The sequence below is a fragment of the Tripterygium wilfordii genome, chromosome 14, assembly GCF_013401445.1.
Source record: "Tripterygium wilfordii isolate XIE 37 chromosome 14, ASM1340144v1, whole genome shotgun sequence".
Lineage (NCBI taxonomy): Eukaryota > Viridiplantae > Streptophyta > Magnoliopsida > Celastrales > Celastraceae > Tripterygium > Tripterygium wilfordii.
This window is the reverse complement of record NC_052245.1, coordinates 10299746-10321194: the sequence shown is the minus strand read 5'-3', so window position 1 is coordinate 10321194 and position 21449 is coordinate 10299746. Positions and strand designations below refer to the sequence as shown.

The window sequence follows — 21449 nt, the reverse complement described above, 5'->3', positions numbered from 1 at the left end:
CAATACAATACGTAAGACGACATATTAGTATACGAGAGGTGGTTCGATTGATAATCGATTGTGTTAAATATAAGTGAGTAAAAAATTCGATTTCAATGAAAAATAAATTTTTCAATCATATTTCAAACAAAAAGGGTGACGTTATAAAAAAAAAATTATGATTAACCCTGTTTGCTGTTTGTGATATGAATAGAATTGAAAAATAAATGGCAAATTTGAATTGTTCAATATGGAATTTAATTATGAATCTTTGTATTAAATCTAGTTATATGCTTTTTATTGGTTTTATTAGATGGGGGTCACTGGTCAATTATCTGAAGAATTGAATATTAAACTTAATTATTACCTCATCTAATTTGGTGGTTGCACTTCTTGGATGGGTTTGACCCTTCTTAAAATTGGACCAACTCTGTTTGTCATTTATGTTGTTTCTAAATGAAAATGTCAACTTCTCCCTTGAATTGTTAACAACAAAAATATACCACATCGATTAAGTAAGTGGTATATATTGGGTAAAGCCCTTTCATTAGACTCAACTATGTTTTTTCATGGACTTAGCGAGTTTGGTTTAGCCCACTTATTAGGTCCTTAAGGAACAAACCTGTGAGAGTAATCCCATGAGAACCGAAACCCCAAAGCAGACAATATAATTAATGTATATAGGAGGTGTGGACTTCTGATATGAACGGCATCAACCTTTTCTAGAAGAAAAATCCTACTCTTTGCCGATGAATATGGCTGATTCAAAATAAGAATAAGGTTGGACGACCTTCCTTGGTTTGGAGAAACTCCAATACTTAAGTTAAAGAGAGAGATTGAGAAAATGTAAGCTTCGCTGGCTTGATTTTTGGTGTAAGAGAGATGGGGTCAGTATTAATTTTTAGTGTAGTTGTAAGTGTGGTACAAGTGGGTGATGATGTAATCTCATCGATACCTCCTTAGTAATTGTTGTAACTTTCTCTCAATAGGTGAGGGTAGTGGGAAATAGTATAAGACGTATAAGTTTCCTACTAGTATTTGCCATTATGATACTGAAACCACTTTCGCATGAGTAGGGTAGTTGGTGCTCAAAAAATGTAAGTGAGGCGCTAATGCACAGGCTTATGTTATTTCTTTAAATGAAAATGGACATATATGTAAATTGACAATCCATATCCTTATTAATAATTATTTTTTTCAATTGTCCTTATTGAAATAAGTTTTACCCTTTGGGTCCTTTTTGATAATTGCCCCTTTTTGTAACACACTCATTTTTATTGAATTGAATGTATTACTAATTTGATATGAATGTAGCTGTTTTAAATATCATCACTCATTAATCTTGGGGCATGGGCTTTGACTTCCACGTTACCTAAGAGAATATTTCCACATTATCTTTTATGGGTCCGTTTGGTAGAGTAGTTTGATTGATTTTCAATGTTAACGGAAAAATTGTGGGAAAAAAATTGAGTTTAAAGCTGTGAAATCTGTTGTGAGGCGTTTGGTGAACTAAAAGTTAATGCTAATAGAAAAGCTGTTGACTAAAAGTATTATTTTGAATTTAATAATAAATTTTCATAATTTTTTAATCATTTTGTTATTAAATTTAATTTAATAAATATAATTTATTAAAATTATATTATAAAAAATTGTATATGAAATCTGAAAATTATATTAAATTTTTTATCATTACATTCTATTTTATGTGAGCTTTTATTATATTTAATGGTATTTTATAATATTAATTCAAAATACTCTTAAATACCATCAAAATACTCTTTATTATAAAATTGTTTAATAAACTAATTACCTTATTACAACTGTGGGCCCACATTAGTGTTTGTCAAAAAGTAAAAGACTAATGCTTGCGTGGAACCGTTGTCATGTCAACAACGGTTCTGCCACAGCCGCTATGTCGTTTGGCAAGACGATCGACACCAGCAGCCCATTTAGCAGAGACGTCATAGTTGACGCCTTGCCAAACAGGCGGTATACCTTCGAGCACAAGCAGCAGATGTTGTAAACGTTAAATTGATTGGTAATTTACAGTGTAAAACTACTATTTGTTAGAAAAAGCTTATAGTTTATACTGTAAATTTTCTCTAAAACTGCTTATTGCTACAGTAGCTCCGTAAAGCTTCAAGCTACTATAGCAAACTGGAACTCCTTGAAATTTTTTAATTGATGCTGGTAGAGATGACAAAAAAATTGACTCGGGCACTACTCATAGGGTACCCGATTTGTTTAAAATTTGAAAAAATAGATCCTATAAGGTTTGAAAATGTTTTGGTTTTGATTTTCAAACCTGTCACAGTTTCAAGTCAGGTTTGATTTTTAATGTCGGGTTTAGAGTACCCAAATCGCTTAATAAAATATAAATTATAGTAATAACATTATAAATAATTTATATAAAGGTATATTATAGGATGTTAAATTATAATATGATAAATCATATTAAATAATATAACATAATGATAGATCGATAAATCATAGTATTTTAAAAAAGATAATTGAATTAGGACTCGATGGCTTAACAGCCCTGTGAATAACCTGATTCAGAGAGAGAACCCGGTCTTTAGACACTCGCCCTACTTCTAAAGATAGAAAAAAAAGGTTGGGGAGTGCCAGATGCGGAAGCAGTTCCAGTCCCAGCTGCTGAGGTGGCGTAGTGACAGGCGAGAGCAATAACAACAGAAGGAAGATCCTGCAATAGTATATTCGGTTGTTTGCGGTGGAATAGATTCAAGCGTCCGGGCCAGTAGATCCAGAGCAAATAGGCGTTGACTTAGTTGCTTTTGCAGTTGATTTGAATCCCGATGTTGATCCGACGCCGGTGATAGTCGCAGCACCAGGCTGTTCAAACCCTATCATCGTATGTAAGATGAAGAGAGAGATGTTCGATATTGCTTCTCCTCTGCTTACCTTCTCTTAGTGCGCTTTGATGGCTTTGCTGCTTGCTTTCTGATAGCTGCAGCTGCGACAACTCCATATCTATCTGGTCTCGGGGGATGCATCTCATTGAATGTTTTCAGCATCTCTCTCTGAAGCCGGACTCCCCTTTCCACTGAGCTATTCTCCTGCGCTGTTGCGTCGTTGTGCCTGGGCTGTGAGGGCTCTCAGCCACATGGATAGTTCAATGTGCTCATCAGCGCCTGACCCTGAGATGTGGATCATCCAAGGCACATTAGCATGGCGTACTACAAAACTTCTCCTCAGGAGGATAGATGGGGCGATTCAGGTGAGATCCAATGTAGATCCAGCAGGGGGGGTCTGCGTTCACTATTAAGCCTACGCCCGTCCATTCCTTTCAAGCTTGATCCCGCCCTTAGACTCGTTACGCTGTTCGACTAAACTCGTTGGCTCCGCGCTCTATTCGGTCGGAACCCGGTTCGAGAACCTTCTCTCATAGATTCCCTTCACCAAGTCATCGCCAGCAATCAGCTCTTGGTGTCAAAGGGCGAGTTCCTTTTTGCCCAAAAACTTTCTTTATTCTCATTGGAGAAAGACTCTCTCGCGGCAAGGTTTTACACATGGGGCCAGCCGCTTTCTTTATCTCGCTTGCCGTTAGTCCGTCTAGCGCCTTTCGGTTGGGGTCCGCCCCGGGGGTTAGTTAGACCGCTTGGGTTCTATTTTATAGTCTCGAAGACAGTCAACGTGTCAGCCATTCTTCCCCATTAGACTTCCTTGTAAATCCTTTTTTTTTCTCTTTTTCCTTCTCTCTTCCAGTTCTCTCCCTCTACTTTATTTGACAGGGGCGGAGAATACCACTCTATCAATAACAATAAAAAAGTAGCAATTAAGTTTCAAATGGTTTGAGCTCGGAAGCAACCTGCTATCTATCGATAGGCGAGAACAGACTGCTATTGGCTTGGCTGCTTCGCCTATCTATTCTATTATGACCGGCTTAGAGACATCAGAGGAAGACCATCATCTCTATCCGGGTACGATCATAGCTTCATTCATTCGTTGAACCCTGGGGATAACCATTAGCATTGAGATCAATTACCACACCACCTCTATCATACATACGACATTACATGACGCGAGAGTGCATGGTCAACACACACCTAAAGCGCCTACGTTCCGCTTGCAGCCAATACAACCACAACCTAACTTGCACGAGATTCAACAACCGAGCGATCGGCTCATGTTTGAGCATGATGAATCACTTCTTCGTGCCGACCCGTTGCTAATAAACTCTCCTTCGCTTCCCCCCGACGATTCACTGCTTTAATGAGGGCCTTCTCTGTGCATGAATGTGCAGCAGATTTTGACACCTATGAGTGCACAAGCCTTTCTTCTTCTGCCTTTTGACTCTCTCTTGCCCTTTAGGGAATTGCGGAGTGAATGAGTGCAACAAAACAAGGAAAGAAGGCTAGTTGCTGCCTACATGGAATTCCTCTTCATGCACACCTCCCAGAACATAGTATATGGCGATAATCGGATGCTAAGTCTCCCTGGCTTCCTTCCTCCAGCAGATCTGTGGGCAAACAAAGAAGAAAGACTTTCAGGCATATTCCTTCCTCGCCACATTCAAGCTTAGGAAAGAAAGGCTCTATGAAACATAGATATAGAGGCATACTAAAGAATCTATTTCTAGCAGGGATCATTTCCCATGCAGAGTGAGAATATCCCATTCAGTTTTCTCAAGGGAAAGAGATAGCAACCAGTAATCTGATCGATCTGGTACACCCGCCAATACTACTTCTTAGTCGAGCGGAGGAAAGAGGCTTGTTACACCTTTGCTTTATGCCCCGTGTTCCAACACTTATTCGTATCTAATAGCTTCCTTCGAGCCTTGTTCGATCGAGATTCAAGTTCCTCTTTTCGGGCGAGTTATCGGCTTCGCTTCACCCCTATCTCAGTTTGGTCTATCCCATTACCTTATAGATGAGTTAGTACCTTCATTCCTTTCCCTAAATTCATTCTTTTTTCAAACGAGTCAAGCTCGCCTCTTCCTCCCACAATGAGGCCTTTTCGGAATTCCGTAAATCAGACCTGCTTTCTTTATAACGATAGGTTACAATCCCTGTATGTAAAATGGTATGACACAAAACCCTTAAATCTTGCTAGCACCGTAGCCGTTGTAGTACCCTTTCCTTTCGTTTCAAATGCCCCACCCAGCTTCTATTCAAACTCTTTCCGCGGGAGATTTCCTATGACATTCTTTCTCTCTGAAAGAAGCTATTCCTAGAAGTTTTGAGAATTCAAGAGAAGGTCACGGCGAGACGAGCCGTTTATCATTACGATAGGTGTCAAGTGGAAGTGCAGTGATGTATGCAGCTGAGGCATCCTAACAGACCGGTAGACTTGAACCTTGTTCCTACATGACCCGATCAATTCGATCAGGCATTCGCCATCTCATCTATTTTCATTGTTCAACTCTTTGCCTCAGTCTTTAGACTCATCCTTAAGGTATGCGCGCACATAGCACTTGCGAGACAAGGGGCACTCAAAGACCTTTTGACTACGGTTTCCAATAAGTCATTTAGGGGAATGTCAGCTTATTGCGTCCCCCGGGCATTAGATTGCAGCTTAGCGTGAAGTATAGGTTATGCGTTATGCGGCAGAATCAGAATCATAGTATCAAAAGATAGAGGGGAATCGTCGTATATATGATGAAAGGGATGTTGACTCGAGTGGTCTTCCTTTCCTAAAGAAAAGAAGCGGCGTAATCGTCATCATCACCAAGACCATGATCCAAGCTCCACTGATATGGCCCAGGAGGGAGCAGCAAGCACATGTACCAGTGATATCAGTATCAGTGATTGAGGAATCCACATCTTAGTCTTAGTCTTTTGGTGTGGAAAGAACCCTAACTTCTGCTCCTGCAGCTTAGCTAGGTTTAGTTTATACCCAGCCTTCCCTTTCTTCTTCTACAGTAGAGCTTTCGATCAAGATGTTCTCGCCCCCCCCCGTTTGGGCTCTCGCTCGAATCGGAACCTTTATGCGTTGGTAGGCTTTCGACTCAATCTAATAGCCTACCTATCGGGCGCCAATCAAAGAGAAAGTTTTCGCATGGGCTCATCATCTGATGCAGAACTTATTTCATAACCACCATCCATCACCAATCACATTCCACATCCCACTTCAAACTTTTCGATTCCTCGGGTAGCCTCCTCTATAAAGGCATTCCAGCTTCAGAGGCAGGTGAGCCGGGTCAGGAAGGAGTTTGACTGCTGGGATCGGATCCTATTCGAAGCACTCCACCACGAATAAGGATCCTATTCCAAGCAATCTGAAGACGCGTTCTCCAAGTATTAAAGTAGAGTGAGGATCAGCGAGCAACGGCGGTGTACAACTCGAAGAGAAAGAAGTGCCTCGTTTACCGCTTGGTCTCGTTAGCTAAAAAAATCCCAGGCTTTCTTTAAAAAAGGAAAAAATGACTCAAAGGAGTGAGTTAGGGCACAGCTGCCGGCTCCCCCAGCATCTCCAGTTCTTAGGCGGGGACAGGAAGCAAGGCATCGGCATTAGCTCAGTCTCGAATTGCAGGTAAGAAGTATGTAATCGGCTTTTGAAGCGAAGGCGAAGGCGCAAGAAGCGATGATTAGAATCCCAACTCTTCTATATGATTAATAGGGATCCACCTAAATCCATTTCTACAGAACGGGAAATACGTAATTGTTGAGTTACATACTTACTTAAAAACAAATAAACCTCAGTTCCAAGAAATCATATCTTCTACCAAGGTATTCACCGAAGAGGCAGAAGCCCTTTTGAAAGAAGCTATTCAGGAACAGATGAAACGTTTTCTACTTCCGGAACAGTTATAAAATAAAAGGCATTGATCACCCTTAATTTAAATACTAATTTAAAGCTTTTATCACTATCATATAAAAGAATCAAATTCACTGGGGTTATCATATATCGTAGATGACCATAGAACCTTGCAACTTATCACATACTGAGCAGTAAAGGCACGAGTTGATTGGTTGAATACCTATACGGGGAAGGCAGGATCGGATAGTTGGTTGAATAATCAAGTAGGGAAGCAGCGAGCAGGTGAAGGCTAGAGGATTGAGGGGCATTGCCAACAGGATCCTCTAGACGACAAGGAGGATCAGAAATTCTCGAAGGAGAGCAATTCTCAGAGCGAACAGCAACACTAATATTAAGAGGAGAGGACGAAATACAATAGATTCCTCCATTTAAGTGGTTTTCATTCTTCATACCGAGTGAAATGCTTTAAACTCGAGATTCTTATAGATGGAACTGGCCATAGAATCGATAGACTGAGATCTGATCATCGGATGCTTCTGCTCAAGACCTACTTGGTTTGGTAAACAGGGATCGGTCAGCCTTCTTTTCCATTCTTTTCAGACAAGACAATTGGATCACATTTGAAAGACAGATAAAAGGCGACTTCGGGGAGAGATCTACCTTGCTTGGTGTGACCTGATTATGAGTACACAGATTGGGTTTCACAGCTGAGAACTCGAATTCTACTTCAAAGAAGTCCTAGCTCTCGATTGCTAGTAACCTATGTTTTAACGAGGAAGGATCTCAAGCCCTCGGGCGCTATTGATATTATATTGAAAATGGTATCACGGAACGAACGAGAGTCCTTTGCTCCTCACTTTTTAAATTGAACCTCTGGTAGGTAGTAGAGTTAGGGCAAAGATGCTTTAGTAATTCATTCTTGCTTTTCTGTTTTGCTAATCCGAGATAAGGGCGCAAAACCAATAAAGAATAAAATGGGACAGAAACATCCATGGAACAAGAGACTGAAAGAGGGGAACCTCAGGCAAGGAATACAGATTCCCATAGTTGTAGAATCATACTAATAACATTATAAATTATACAAATTGAATTGTACTAATGATACAACATTGCAAGTTAAATCATACTTTGATTACTTATTATGTTATTTTGTTTTTTTAATGCATGATTCAGGTTTCGGGTTTGAATTTGGGGTACAATAGAATTAGGATTTGCAAGTTTAGAAATGGTTATTCGATTATTTATTTAAAAAAAATTAAAAGTTAAACATTAAACGTCCACTTAGTAATAAATGGTTATGGAAAGGTTTCGTTTTTTAGAATTTAAATGGTTTTGATATAGGGTATATTAAATGGAAACAGTTTTGATATTTTCTTTTTTGATTAATCGTGTCATGCATAGTTTCTTTATATATTTTATTTAGTTAAATTCGTTTATGCTAGCATTGAAGTATACATATGTATTTTCTTTAATTCGATGGTTTCAACCAATTGAATATTAATTTTATTAATCATTATTAAATAATGATGAAGTATAAACTAAATCTCGTTTAAGGAAATAAAAACGAAGTATTAATGGCATAAATAAAAGAATGTGAGAAACCAAGCATATAATATATACTTTTTAAAAAGTATATAATAATACATAAAATTAAATAATATCACATATACATATACGGTAAATGATTTATTATTTTGTTATGATTTATAGGGTTTAGGTTATCATATTTTTAAAGTAAATTAACGACAAATCATGTAAAGAATGATTGAAGAAATGAATATTGAAATAGTTTAGAGAATGATTTAGAATATCTGATATGTGGGAGCGGTGTTATATAACATATTGTAAATCTACAAAAAAAAAAATTTTTAATGTGAAAATAGATGTTAAAAATAACTGATACAGATGGTCGTAAACTTATGTGGTCAGGGACCTGGGTTCAAGTTTACCCCAAGCTCTTCTCCATTGTATACTGCTAAAATAATAATAATAATAATAATAATAATATATTATATATTATACCAATTTTGACATGGTAGACATATTGTTGACGATGGAATGATGATAAAAATGAGGTAATGAAAAATTGTGAGTGTGAGGGTAGAAATAATATGAGAGTTGGTACATATGGAGAATGATCATTAAATGGAGAGTACTAGTGGTGTGTATTTAATATAGTAGAATAAAGGGTAAAGCAGGATGAATTCATAGTGGTTCGGCACTCGGCTTACATCCACTCTCTAAAGCCCTTTGTGACTACATAGTATGATTTTTATTATACAGGAGGTCCCTATTTATAGAGTAATGAGGGTGAGAAAATCAATCAATCAAATCTCTAATTGATTTTAGAATATTATGATTGATTATATTAATCACTTTTAGTTGCAATATATTCTATCAATATTCTCTAACATTCCCTCCTCAAATCTAAGTTGAAAAATATTTCCAATTTGGGTTTGACCCTTTGAATAATGTGCGCCTCTTGTATCTAGGCAAAATAGCCTTCATATACGATGATGGTACATTCGGCACATAGATCTTATGCTCAGAGGTGTCGTTACACTTGTCATGGTCCGATGCTCAAAGGTGGAAACCCGAGGTGGTGGATGACCGTAACAGTTAACGACCCTTGACTAACATCAGTAATGATATGTCCTTATAACCAGTTATAAGTACGATCGAGTTCTGACGCAAGACAAATCGCTCCGATACCATGAAGAAATTTTGAATTGGATGAGGAAGACAATATAATAGTAAGCAGCACAACAATTTTGTAGTGGTTCGACGCTCGGCTTATGTCCACTATGTAAAGCCCTTTGTAACTACATATTGTTATTGCTTGATTTTTATTATATAGAAGATCCCTATTTATAGAGTAGTGAGGGTGAGAAAATCAATCAATCAAATCCCTAATTGATTTTAGAATATTTAATTGATATTACAAATATTATGATTGATTGCAATCACTATTAATTACAATATATTCTATCAATATTCTCCAATTTAGGGGTGAAAACATTTGATTTTGGTTGGTTTTTCCCGATTTTTTGACAAGAATTTAACCGACCGACCGATCGATTATTGACGGTAATGTTGATTATTCGATCGGTTCTCACTAAATATTTTTTGAAAATAATCGATTATTCGGGCGGTTAATCTTTCAGTTTGGTTTTCGAGTAATTTTTTTATAGCCCTATTCAAATTCAAAGCTAAAAAAGTGTTGGACGGGGGTCGGAAGAACAAACCTACCCATACCGGACGGGTGCCCAAGATATTTTTGAGCCGAATAGATCGAGTATGGTAACCCGATTAGGAGGCATGTATGAGTGTCAAGGTTCATAATTTTATCGTTCGGATTCAGGTACGGGGATATGTATACCCATTATCTGTTGATGTTACGAGAGTAATTAGGAAAGGGTTCCTGCATATGGAATCTGTGAGTTTGAGCAATGCAAGTATAAGGATCCATTTAGAGGATCCTATCATTGCAAGGGACTGATTTGAGTCATTATCATGATCTAAGATTTGATTGCTGTTGAGTTTATTTGGATGAATATATATCATATTGTCTTGCTCTTGGTCTACTATATTCAGTAGTCCTACAAGTTGGTATGCAAGAGGAATAGGAAGGTCTTATCTGTGTATGGAAGGATCATTGTGCAATGTTGTCGTGTTCTCTATGGAGTTTATGTGGCTTCATGTTTTATTGTGAGTCTGCCTATCTAAGAAGCACTGATACTGGTGCGGGGATATGAGATACGGGATATGGGATACGAGGGTTCACCATTTCTTCCAAAAATTAGGATACGGGTGGGAGCAGCAGGATACGACATATATAAATATTTTTTTTATATATTTATGTACATATATTCAATAAAATAACTATATAAACCAAATTCAATCACATATCAATATCATCAACCTACTTTCTAGCTACATACTTCCAAAGTGGGGCAAATGTTGTATTTTCATTTTCTTTATCTACAGAAGGAGTAGGTTCAATAAGAGTTGTCGAGTTTATACTATGACCTGAGTTCATTCTAAATACCTTGAGAATGGAGTAGAGTCAGCATGGGAGATGATAGAACAATGTTATGTCGGCCTTTAGGGAGAGCACAGAGAGAGAAGTGTCGCGTCGACTTTCAAGGAGAGAACAGAGCACTGTCGTCGTCGTGGTATCTCAATCTCTCACAGTCTCAAGTGTCATGAGTGAACAATCAAGCAACCTGATGTCCTAATGCCCTTATTTCAATGGGCTTGGGCTAATAGGCATGTAATAAAAGACTTATCTAATAGCTTTTAATACTTTTAAGAGTTTCGGTCCAACTTTTATTAAACAACTTACAAAATTTGGCCTAGGAGTACTGCAAAAGCATCCCAACTGATCTAAGTTGAATCCAAGCCGAACTCGAAATAACAAAAAAATAAAAAATAGTGCGGAAACAGCCGCACCCAGAGCGAATCCTAGCTGCCTATATACCCACATATGGGAAACTTGGTGCCCTTAATTTGATTTAAGAACTAGTTCATAAAAATATTGTTCATATGGGGGATGATTTTGGATTTGCTCAATGGCATATGTTTGGACAAACTATATCCTCTTTATTGCAGAATTATCTTCAATTTGGTCTTATTATCAACCCTAGCTATGAATTTGAAAGGAATATCTTATGAAACTAGCAATGGGTTGTTGCCCTTTGCGTGCATAAGTTTAAGCATGGTCACGGTGAAATTATGGAAGTCTTAAACGTTATGTAATGAAAAAGGCTTTTTTGTCTTGACATGGTGTTGTTGGGTGGAACTTCTGTACGTGTTCTCTTTGTTATGCGCCAATTTGACATTTCTTTTTTTGCGTTGTTTACATTTGGAACTCTTGGACAATACAATTCTTGGTCGTATAAGGGTATTTTTATGCATTTTTTGGGGATTGCTATGAACAACATTTCACAAAAATATGGTTCATGTGGGGATCATTTTGTATTTGCTTAATGACATATGTTTATACAAACACTAGCCTCTCTATTGCATAATGATTTTCAATTTGGTTGTATCAGCCATAACTATGAATTTGGAAGAAATATCTTATGAAGTTGACAATAGGTCCCCTTGCGTGCATAAATTTAAGCATAACCACAATATGTTTATGGAAATTTTGAACATTATGTAATAAGAGTCAAGGGAGACTTTTGTTTGTCTAGATATGTATCCTTGTGTAGACCTTATGTACGTGTTTTCTTTGCTTTTCACAAATTTGACATTTTCTTCTTTTTGCGTTGTTTACATGTGAAAGTCTTGGAAAGTGCATTTGGTACCATTCTTGGTCATGCAAGTGTTTTTATGCATTTTTTTGTGGGTCCCCGTTAATAGTTTAATGTTGTGATTGAGGTGGAAGATCCAGTGCCCGTAATTTGAATTAAGATCTAGTTTAGGAAAAAAATATGTTCATATGGGGATGATTTTGGATTTGATCAATGGCACAAACTGTAGCCTCTTTATTGCACAATGATCTTCATTCTGGTCTTATCATCAATCCTAGCTATGAATTTAAAAGAGTTTTGAGAACTCTCAAATTAGTTTCTGCCATTTCAATCACTCCCGATCCACTTGTTGCTAGGATTTATTGACTGTTCGGAGTCAAGACGGCAAGAGAGATGCCGGATTCTCTCGTTGCTGCCGGAATCAATATTGGTCTCAGGTTAGTTGCTACGCCATGTTAGTCTTTTTCTTCATACCACTGTTATGTTTCGTCTGCCTTTACCTTGATGTTGCAAAGCATAGGAACTAGGGTTATTGTTCTTACTGGTTGGCAAGAATTTTGAGGAAAATAAAAGAAAATATGTGACGGTTGTTGTGGCTACAGTTCGAACTTTCTGAAAATAATTTTGCTATGGTTTCTTGGCAATGTCCTTTATTAGGGCCAATATTTCGTAGAACTTTGATTGAATTGTACTAGAGAAATTTAGTTCAATTGATTGCTATACTCTAAGAATTACTTGTTTGGAAATGAAATCAAGACTAATTTAACTCAGTTATACACTATCGTGGAGATATAGGCGGGATATCTAATTTTCTTTATTATTATACCTAAAATCCTGCTTGACATCACCAGCATTTCTCTCTTCAATCTTTTTTCTTGCCTACTAAGGTTTCTCTGGTCAGTCCCTCACCGATAAACCTGACTTGGAAAGCCGTTTGAGTTGATAATTAAGTTACTACTCGTATATCCTTATCGTGCGAAGCTTTTTGGTATGGTTATTTTTTGTTTCGTTAGTTTGTAAACTTGGAAAGGAGAGAAGAAGATGAAAACTAGGAGAGATAAAGATGAAAACTAGTAGAGAAGAGAGTACAATGGAGGAGGAAAGGGATTCAAAGAGGCAGGTTGTTGAGCTGCCATCTCTCTATTCGATAACCCACTTCTGCCATTAGCTAATACTTACAATGGTGACGAGGATGAGGAGGAGGATTTAAGGAGGGAATCCACTCATGGTGGTAGACAGGAGGTTAATGGAACAAAATGGTCATAGAGCTGAAATAGAAGAAGAAGAAGAAGATGATGATGATGATGAGAGTGAGGATTTTGACAGACTTGGACAAGGGAGGCGAGGCTGCTTGGTTGAAATTCGGCGGGATTGCTCAAATCTAAATACTGTAATCGACAAGTAAGCAATTTCCATTCAACTTCTGATTACATAATTTATGCATTGACAATCATATCTGTCGGTTTTTATTTATTAAAACTTATATCCATGATATTTTTATTTTTTTTTTAAAATGAAAGCGTACAATTCTAAAACTTAATCAGAATAAAAGTTAAAACATGATGGAATCTTGTATGTCTTGCAGGTATTGGATTTTGATTTTGAGAAGTTTTGCTCTGTCTCCTTGTCAAATCTGAATGTCTATGCATGCTTGATTTGTGGGCATATTAACAAGGAAGAGGGCGGAAATCCCATGCATATACACATAGCCTTGAAGCTGGACACCATGTCTACATGAATCTTCGAACAGAAAAAGTTTATTGTCTTCCTAATGCATATGAAATTAACGATCGGTCCATCATTGGATGACATTCGGCAAGTACTGAACCCAAGGTAAGCTGATACCAGTCTTCGTTGATTTTTGATGCACAAAGGGTTCAAAGATGGTTTATTTGGAAGTTTAGGCCGATTTCAATTAGATTTATGTTTGATTTTATGTTTGATTAGTTAGTATAATCGCTTTTATTAGGTTTTCTATAGATTTTAGAAGAGAGGACATTATCATAATTTCTAGGTTAACTAGAAAAACGAGATTAAATATTCATTAGTGTTTTATTATGATTGTACAAGTAGTATGTTTCAAGGGTCAATTAGGAGTAGTTTGATTTCTTTTTAGTATTGGTTTCCAGGTAGGAGTGGTTTAGGGTTAGGGTTTCTCTATTTAAGGATTGTAAAGAGAGAAAACTTTCAGACTTTTATTCAATCAAAATACAGAAATTTTCGGTGGGTTTTAACCCTTGAGACTCCATTGAATCGATTCTATCGCCCCTTCTTCTAATCTATTATCCATGCATTTAAATCATTATTTTGGCTATTCCTTATTGTTGTCATCAATTTTTGCTGCATCAATTTTATTTACATATTTTATTTTCTTAATTTCTATCTCTCATTCCTTTGTCTACCAATTTGTATGTACGTATGTATATGGGGCTAATGTTGTAGAGTTGTTCAGTAGCGTGTTCTCCTTTTAGCAACTGAAGATAATTTTATTTTCACAGAGTCACTCTTATTAATTTAATTTTCCTTTGAAATAGTTACTTTTTTATGAATTTAAAGCTTCATAATGAGTATTAGTTATGCTGATTTTTTTTTTTTTGGAGTTTCTGTCACGCCCCTCTCTCCTAAGGTATACCGAAGTGTACCTAAACCCATAAGAACGTGACTGGCAGGGGACCCCATCCCCCGAACCAACCCTCAATCCAATATACCTAAATCAACATATAAAATATATAAAATAGTAACAACTCCTGAAATATAACATGGGCATAGTCTCTCCTGAATACCACATATATACACCTATCGAAAACATCGGAGTATCTACACAACAGCGGAAATAAGAAGACTTATCTGCCCGAGATCAGACTGAGCAAATAAGTAACATATATACAACTACAAAACCCCAAATCCTCAAAACTTGCTAAAGAAACAGCTCGAGGCTACACACCAGCTCATGCGTCCCGCCGCTGACCAGCGTCACCTAAATCCAACTCACCTGAAAGGGAAACAAGAAGAGGGGTGAGCCAAGAAGCTCAGTAGGGCATAGAAAGGGAACACCGATATCAAAAAAATAAGAAATTCACGGATATGACGCATAATATGCAGCACAATAAATATACAATCATTGGCAATTCACCCAAGTAATATGGTAGCCGATAAGGCTATACATCACCGTAACCACAAACACTAGTCTCCGGTAATCCATAATCCATAATCCACCCCTGGACCCACCCTAATCCCCGTAGGGTGTCTCCCAGTCCAGGTCCACACCGAAACTGGATAAGGATCGGATATCCCGATAGCATAGCCTACACCAGAGAGCGTCCCCTGTGATGCACCTCACCTCAGACGGTCTACAGGTACGTACCCAGTTTACTGTATAATCCATCATAATCCAATATATTGGGCTCCTATATGGGCCCCACAGTGTACCTCAACGTCCTCCAATCACCCCACTCCCAAAGACGTACCAACAATGATAATTAACATAGAATACATATAAATTATACAAACAGGTTGTATTTCCACCCCCGGAAACCGACAGATTCATAATATAATAAGAGTCCGTGAAACCTGAACCCTAGAATCACACGCAAGATACATAGAAAACCCCTACCTGAAAATCAGAAACCGAATACCCCGCACGCGTCCCCAATAAACCCCTAACTCTGAAAGTCAACCTGCTTCAAATCTCAACCGGGATCACCGTCTACATCGAAAAACACATTATACGAAAATACAGTTAAAATACGTTCGGTCAACTATGGTCAACGGTCAAAGTCAACAGTCAACAGGCAAACCGGATCAAATGGGTCAAAACCGGGTGAAATGGGTCAAAACCGGGTCAAACCGGGTGAAATGGGTCAAAACCGGGTCAAATGGGTCAAACCGGGTTAAATCGGGTCAAACTGGGTTGAACCGGTCAACACATCAGTCAACCGAGTCAACTCGGCCTGACTTGGTCAACTCGGCCGGAACCCATTCAACGTCACCGCCGGCGATCCGGCCACCCAAACTTGCCAAATCTTATATCAAATTGAAGAGCTCGATGAAATGAACTCATAGGTACCTGAAATCAAGCCAAACCGACGCCGGAATCGGCCGGATCGACCAAAGAAAGTTCACGGTGGCCGGAACTTCAATCTCAGATTTCTCCCAAACCGGAGCTCCGATCGACGTGATTCAAGTTGGGTTACACTCGTATCGTCCGTACGCTTCTTTTGATACCAGCCTTGACCGTCACCGTCGCCGGAATCATGAAATCACAGCTGAACCCGTTTTAGAGAGAAAAAGAGGAGAGAGAGAGAAAATCGTGAGAGAAGAGGGTATTTTTGCAATTGTTTTATTTTTTTTATTTTCTTTAAGTTTTCTTTTATACAATATTTTACTTTCAAAAACACTCATCTTTCAAAAACACCCCTAACTAAAATGTTCAAATTAACTTCAAAAATTTATAATAAATCCAATTTACATCCGATTCGAGTAATTCTTGCGCCAATAATTTTCTTTTTAAATCCCCCATTTATTAAAAATATTTTCATAGTTTTTTCTTGATTTAATTTTTATTCTCCCTAAATCCCGATTCACGATTACCGAGGTTCACTCCACCTCGATCAACGTGTCAAAATACCATAAATAGTGTATAATCGGGTCAGGATATTACAGTTTCAGTAGTGATCAGATGTGCTTTGTTGCGACATTGTTGTGTGTCAACTTTATTTTGTAAGGATTTTAATTTTTGTTAGGTAAAGGTTTTTGTCACCTGCTCTTTGACAAAAGTTAATTTGTGGCTTCAGGTTTCCTAACGAGCAAGTTGAACAGCTTGACAGAAATAGACAGTGATCCAGGTCAATAGATGGTTCGGACTACCTTCCAGGAATGGTACTAATCTTTGTTCCTACTTGGAGAGTGTTGCTCAACATTAAACCTTAATTTTCTTGTATGCTGAGATGTTAATTTCAGCCCTTTTAATGTGTTATCTTGATGTTTCAAAATGTCAGGTGGGCCTCAATAACATAAAGAACACAGATTTTGTGAATGTCATGATCCAATCATTGACGAGAGCGACTCCCTTGAGGAACTTTTCTCATTCCAGAGAACTATCAATGCTGCCAATCTCCCCTTGTTCAGTGGTTTGGAAAACTAATGCGAAAAATTTGGCATGCTCGAAACTTTAAAGGACAGATTTGGTCCTGCTAGGTGCACTTGAGTTATTGTTTTTGGTTATTACTTATTACACCTCATGAATTTCTCGAGGCAGTTATGAAAGCTAGTAAGAAGCTGTTCCGAATAGGTTTGCAGTCTGACTCAGTTGAATTTATGTCTTGGCTTCTGTGGATCCGCATGTGGATCCGCATGTGGATCTTAAAACTTCGAGAAGGAATACCAGCATCATGAAAGGAATCGAACAACGATCAAGCAGTGGAAGAATAAAAATTTTCGATTCCTAATCCAAGGATCTGTTTAAAAACAACATTCGATTATGGGTTTAGAATAGTTATCCTTGTAGCGCGCCTTTCGTACTGTCGAAGCATACAACGAACACGAACTTTCTGATCGTGCCTCTACGGTACCCACACGAACGATGCAATCTTCGTGTACGTCTCACGTCCATGAACGAAACTCACGAGCAACCGGAAGCCCTCCGGTTGCTAGACCGAAACGAACCCGCCGTCTTCAAATCCGATTCAACACCTTGAATCAGTACAATGAGCAAAATAGGAGAACACCTTTCGAAAGACTCTCAGCCTTACTCTTAGAAAAACTCACGTATGACTTCTATGTTTTCACAAAACCTATCCTTTTTAATAATAAAATTATTATATATAATAATAATTGAGAATGGATGACAATTCACCCTAGAATTCTATCTCTTTGTAAACATATATATATATACACGTTCAAAACTTTTTGTGGTTTTTTTTTTCTATATATATATATATATATATATATACAACGTACTAAATATATATGTATTATATGTATTATATATATCTTTATATCAAGTGTGTAGTGTTGTCTTATCCTGTTTAGGTTGTAGTTTCTCGAAAAAAAAAATATATCTTTATATATATTTGTAAACATATACATATATATATAACACGTTCAAACCTTTTGTGTTTATATATATATCTATCTATCTATATAACGTGTGTGTATATATATATATAAAGAAAATAAGATAAAATAGAATTCCAAAAATGTTTGAGTACTACTCAAATACTTCTCTTAGTTTCTAGAAATTTATTAATACCAAAGTCAAAATATCTTAGTCCAACTAGGACCGAAAAATGCTCACATTAAATATGAAATTCATCTCATGAATTTTACGTTCCGTATTGCTTATCATTCTTAGTGTGTGACCCTGTAGGTTCCCGTAATGTTGGTAGTAATTATAAAATCCTATTTTAGAATTACAAGCAGTGAGTGATGTCTAGCAACATATCACTGCTACCCAAATTACGAGAAAGTCAATGTTTTGACTCAACCTTTATCGCGACTAATGTTACCGTGTTGTAAATTCCTTTTATCCTCGATATCTTGATTGAACACGAGACATGGATATGTCACCCTCGTATAGCTCAATCAATGTTTCCTGATTCCCGAATAAGCTAACCGAAACAAATGACATTGATATCATTATATCAACTCATTTGAGCATGGCCATGCATTTATCAGCTCTATTCAATCAAGAGGCCTTAGATATCAATCTCGTGTTATGAGAAAGATAAATTCCATCTAGATCACTCATATCCCTCTACATAATTTATTATACACCAAATCACCACCTTTATAGCCACCTTTATAAGGGCAATGTTTGACAGTGTCAAAATGAACAATTTCTTATGTCGGGAACAATGGTGATCTCAGGTCGAAGGACTACAACACCATCATCACTTTGAAATTATTTATGACATCCATAACACGATCCATGTAATGATTTCATGGTGGGTCGATCCAGTACATAAATTCTCCAATTTATGTACCTACGTGTTGACTTAATATCATATATTAGTCAAGCACATATTAGCCTCTACATATTATTGTCGTCCCTGTTAACAATAATATTTGGCTAAGGACATTTAAGAATATACATTATATTCTAGGGACATTATTACAATAATTCATAATACACAGATATAAATAATTACAATAACCAAAAATAACTTTATTAATAAAATATCCATGATAATATAATGTGCTAAAGAATCATCATATGATTGACTTTAGTGCATACTCTCCAACACATCATCTACTAATGCTTCCAGGTTCTCTTAACAATCTTATTAGTGCTTCAGTTTATTGGCATTGTTAGTTATTCCCTTTTTTGTGTTATTCAGCTATTGTTTATACAAAACTTGTTTTGACTTACAGGGGGAATTGGAGGTTATGAAAAAGAGACTCCAAGCAAAAGTATCACTGAGAAGAAAGAAAATGGTGACTGAGAAGAAAGGAAATGGTGATGACCAGAATGCTGTGCTAATTAAAACCAACTGATGCTGGAACTGCCCATGATGGCGTTGTCACTGAAACTTCCAGGAGGCCATTCTTGATGCTTGGCCTCGATTTGTCACCACCACCCTCTTTTTCAAGTTGCGATGGAGAAAAATATAATACTCCAGGTACCTGATTCATGCTGTATTTCAAAGCTAGGATATTTGGACAGAATGCAATGCTCAGCATTAGGGATTCATGTTTGCCATTTGTGCTAAATTTTAGTAGTTTAAAGTTACTTAAGAAACATTATGTCGTAAGTTTCTCATTTGAAAGTCTGATAGTTATATGTGTCATAAATGAGAGCAACCTTGCATTAATTTCCATATGCATGCTGAATTGCTGATTTATGGGAGAACATTCTTGCATCGAGCATTGTTGGCTACTTACTTTTATAATTGCATCAGTGTGTGAACTAAATTCTTTTTTTTTTAACTTGTATAAGTTCTTTTTTTTACTCTTATTGTACATTGTTCAATGGCTTCCTTTATTTATTATAATAATACGCAGGGAGACTGGGGTGCCTGTATGGAAATGAAATCATGTTGTTTCTTAGCATATGAGGGCAACCTTGTGTTGATTTTTCTGCGCATGCTGATTGCTGGGACAACAATCTTGCATCCTGCATTGATGAATTTGAGAATCAATTTAGCCTTCATTTGTTTCAAGGTAAATCAAGCTTTTGGAAAATCCACAATTTTTCGGAGAGAAAATAGTTATTTTTTAAACTGTTGAAAAATGTAAATGGCAACTCCTTAAAACAAAATTAGTAAGAGTTTTCCTAGAGCTTGATTTTCCTTGAAACAAACGGAGTATTAGTGCGTGTTTTGTCTAACTTTACTGTTGTAACCTCAGTGCTGGTTGTTTCCTGTAATGAACAGATTTATAGTCTTTAGTATCGTCAGGTTTCTGGAATTTCATATTGAAAGTTCCTCTAAGCATTTAACTTTAGACCTTTATTTTGAGATATTCGTTTCTTTATTGCTGTTTCCCCCGGTTTGCTTTTGGACTAATTGTGCAAGTGGTTTTGTTCTAGGTCCCATTGTTCAATATACTAAAGAAGTTTGATAATGAGACTGTGACCGAAGTTGTTTGTCCTCGTGTAGCAAGAATGAGATACCTAGTCACCAGATTGCCACAACATTCGATACTTCATATGCAACGCTTTACAAAGAACAACTTCTTTGTCGAGAAGAACCCGACTTTAGGTAAGCTCAATATGTGCTTGATGAACATTGACACCATGCCATCTTATAAAACTTTCCTCTGGTTTAATTTTCTCCATCCTTGTGATAATTGATGTTTTTATTTCAGTTAATTTTCAAGTGAAGAATTGTCCATGACAGTAGACATGATGAGGATTACTACAGGGTTTTTGTGTCGAGGAAGTCGGAAGAACTATGGTAAATATATTCCTAACTGATTTGCACAGTTGTAATGAAACCCGATACTATCTCAGACTAACGTGTTTTCCGTCTAATGCGCACAGGTATGAGATGCAGGATTTGCTTCTGAAACCCTTCCTCAAATGGTTGCACTCTCAGAGGCTTATGTGCAGAAATACGAGCAGCATCGGCAGCGAAGCGAAGCCTAGTCATATCTTAAGTTGTTACTGAACTGCATTGCTGTTCCCACTTTTTGGTCTACGCAAGATATCTCAACTTTCTCCAATCTCCAGAAGGTATATATCTGTTTTTTTTTTTTAGGTTCTGAGGGAATAGACATTATCCACTTTCTCTGTGATGTAGAAGAGTATCCCACATGTTGGAATGACCTTAAAACCAGCTTTTACCTTATACCATAAATGAATGACTGTGTAATACTACCCCTCTATGAAACAAATTGACAAGAAGTCATGATGTCTACAATGATCGAACTTTGTATTCTACTAATACTTGGTATTCTTCTTGTCTGCTGAGGTTTTGACTGATCTTGTTTAAATGTTTTCAGGGTAAAACATTGGTGATCTATTGCTGCATTGCCTTCTGTGTGGACACTCGG

General features: G+C 37.2%; 1 pseudogene; it reads left to right on the top strand.

Moving 5' to 3' along the window:
- The first annotated feature begins 11481 nt into the window (after positions 1–11481).
- On the top strand, positions 11482–21042 carry LOC120014220 (annotated as a pseudogene).
- Positions 21043–21449: the final 407 nt, after the last annotated feature.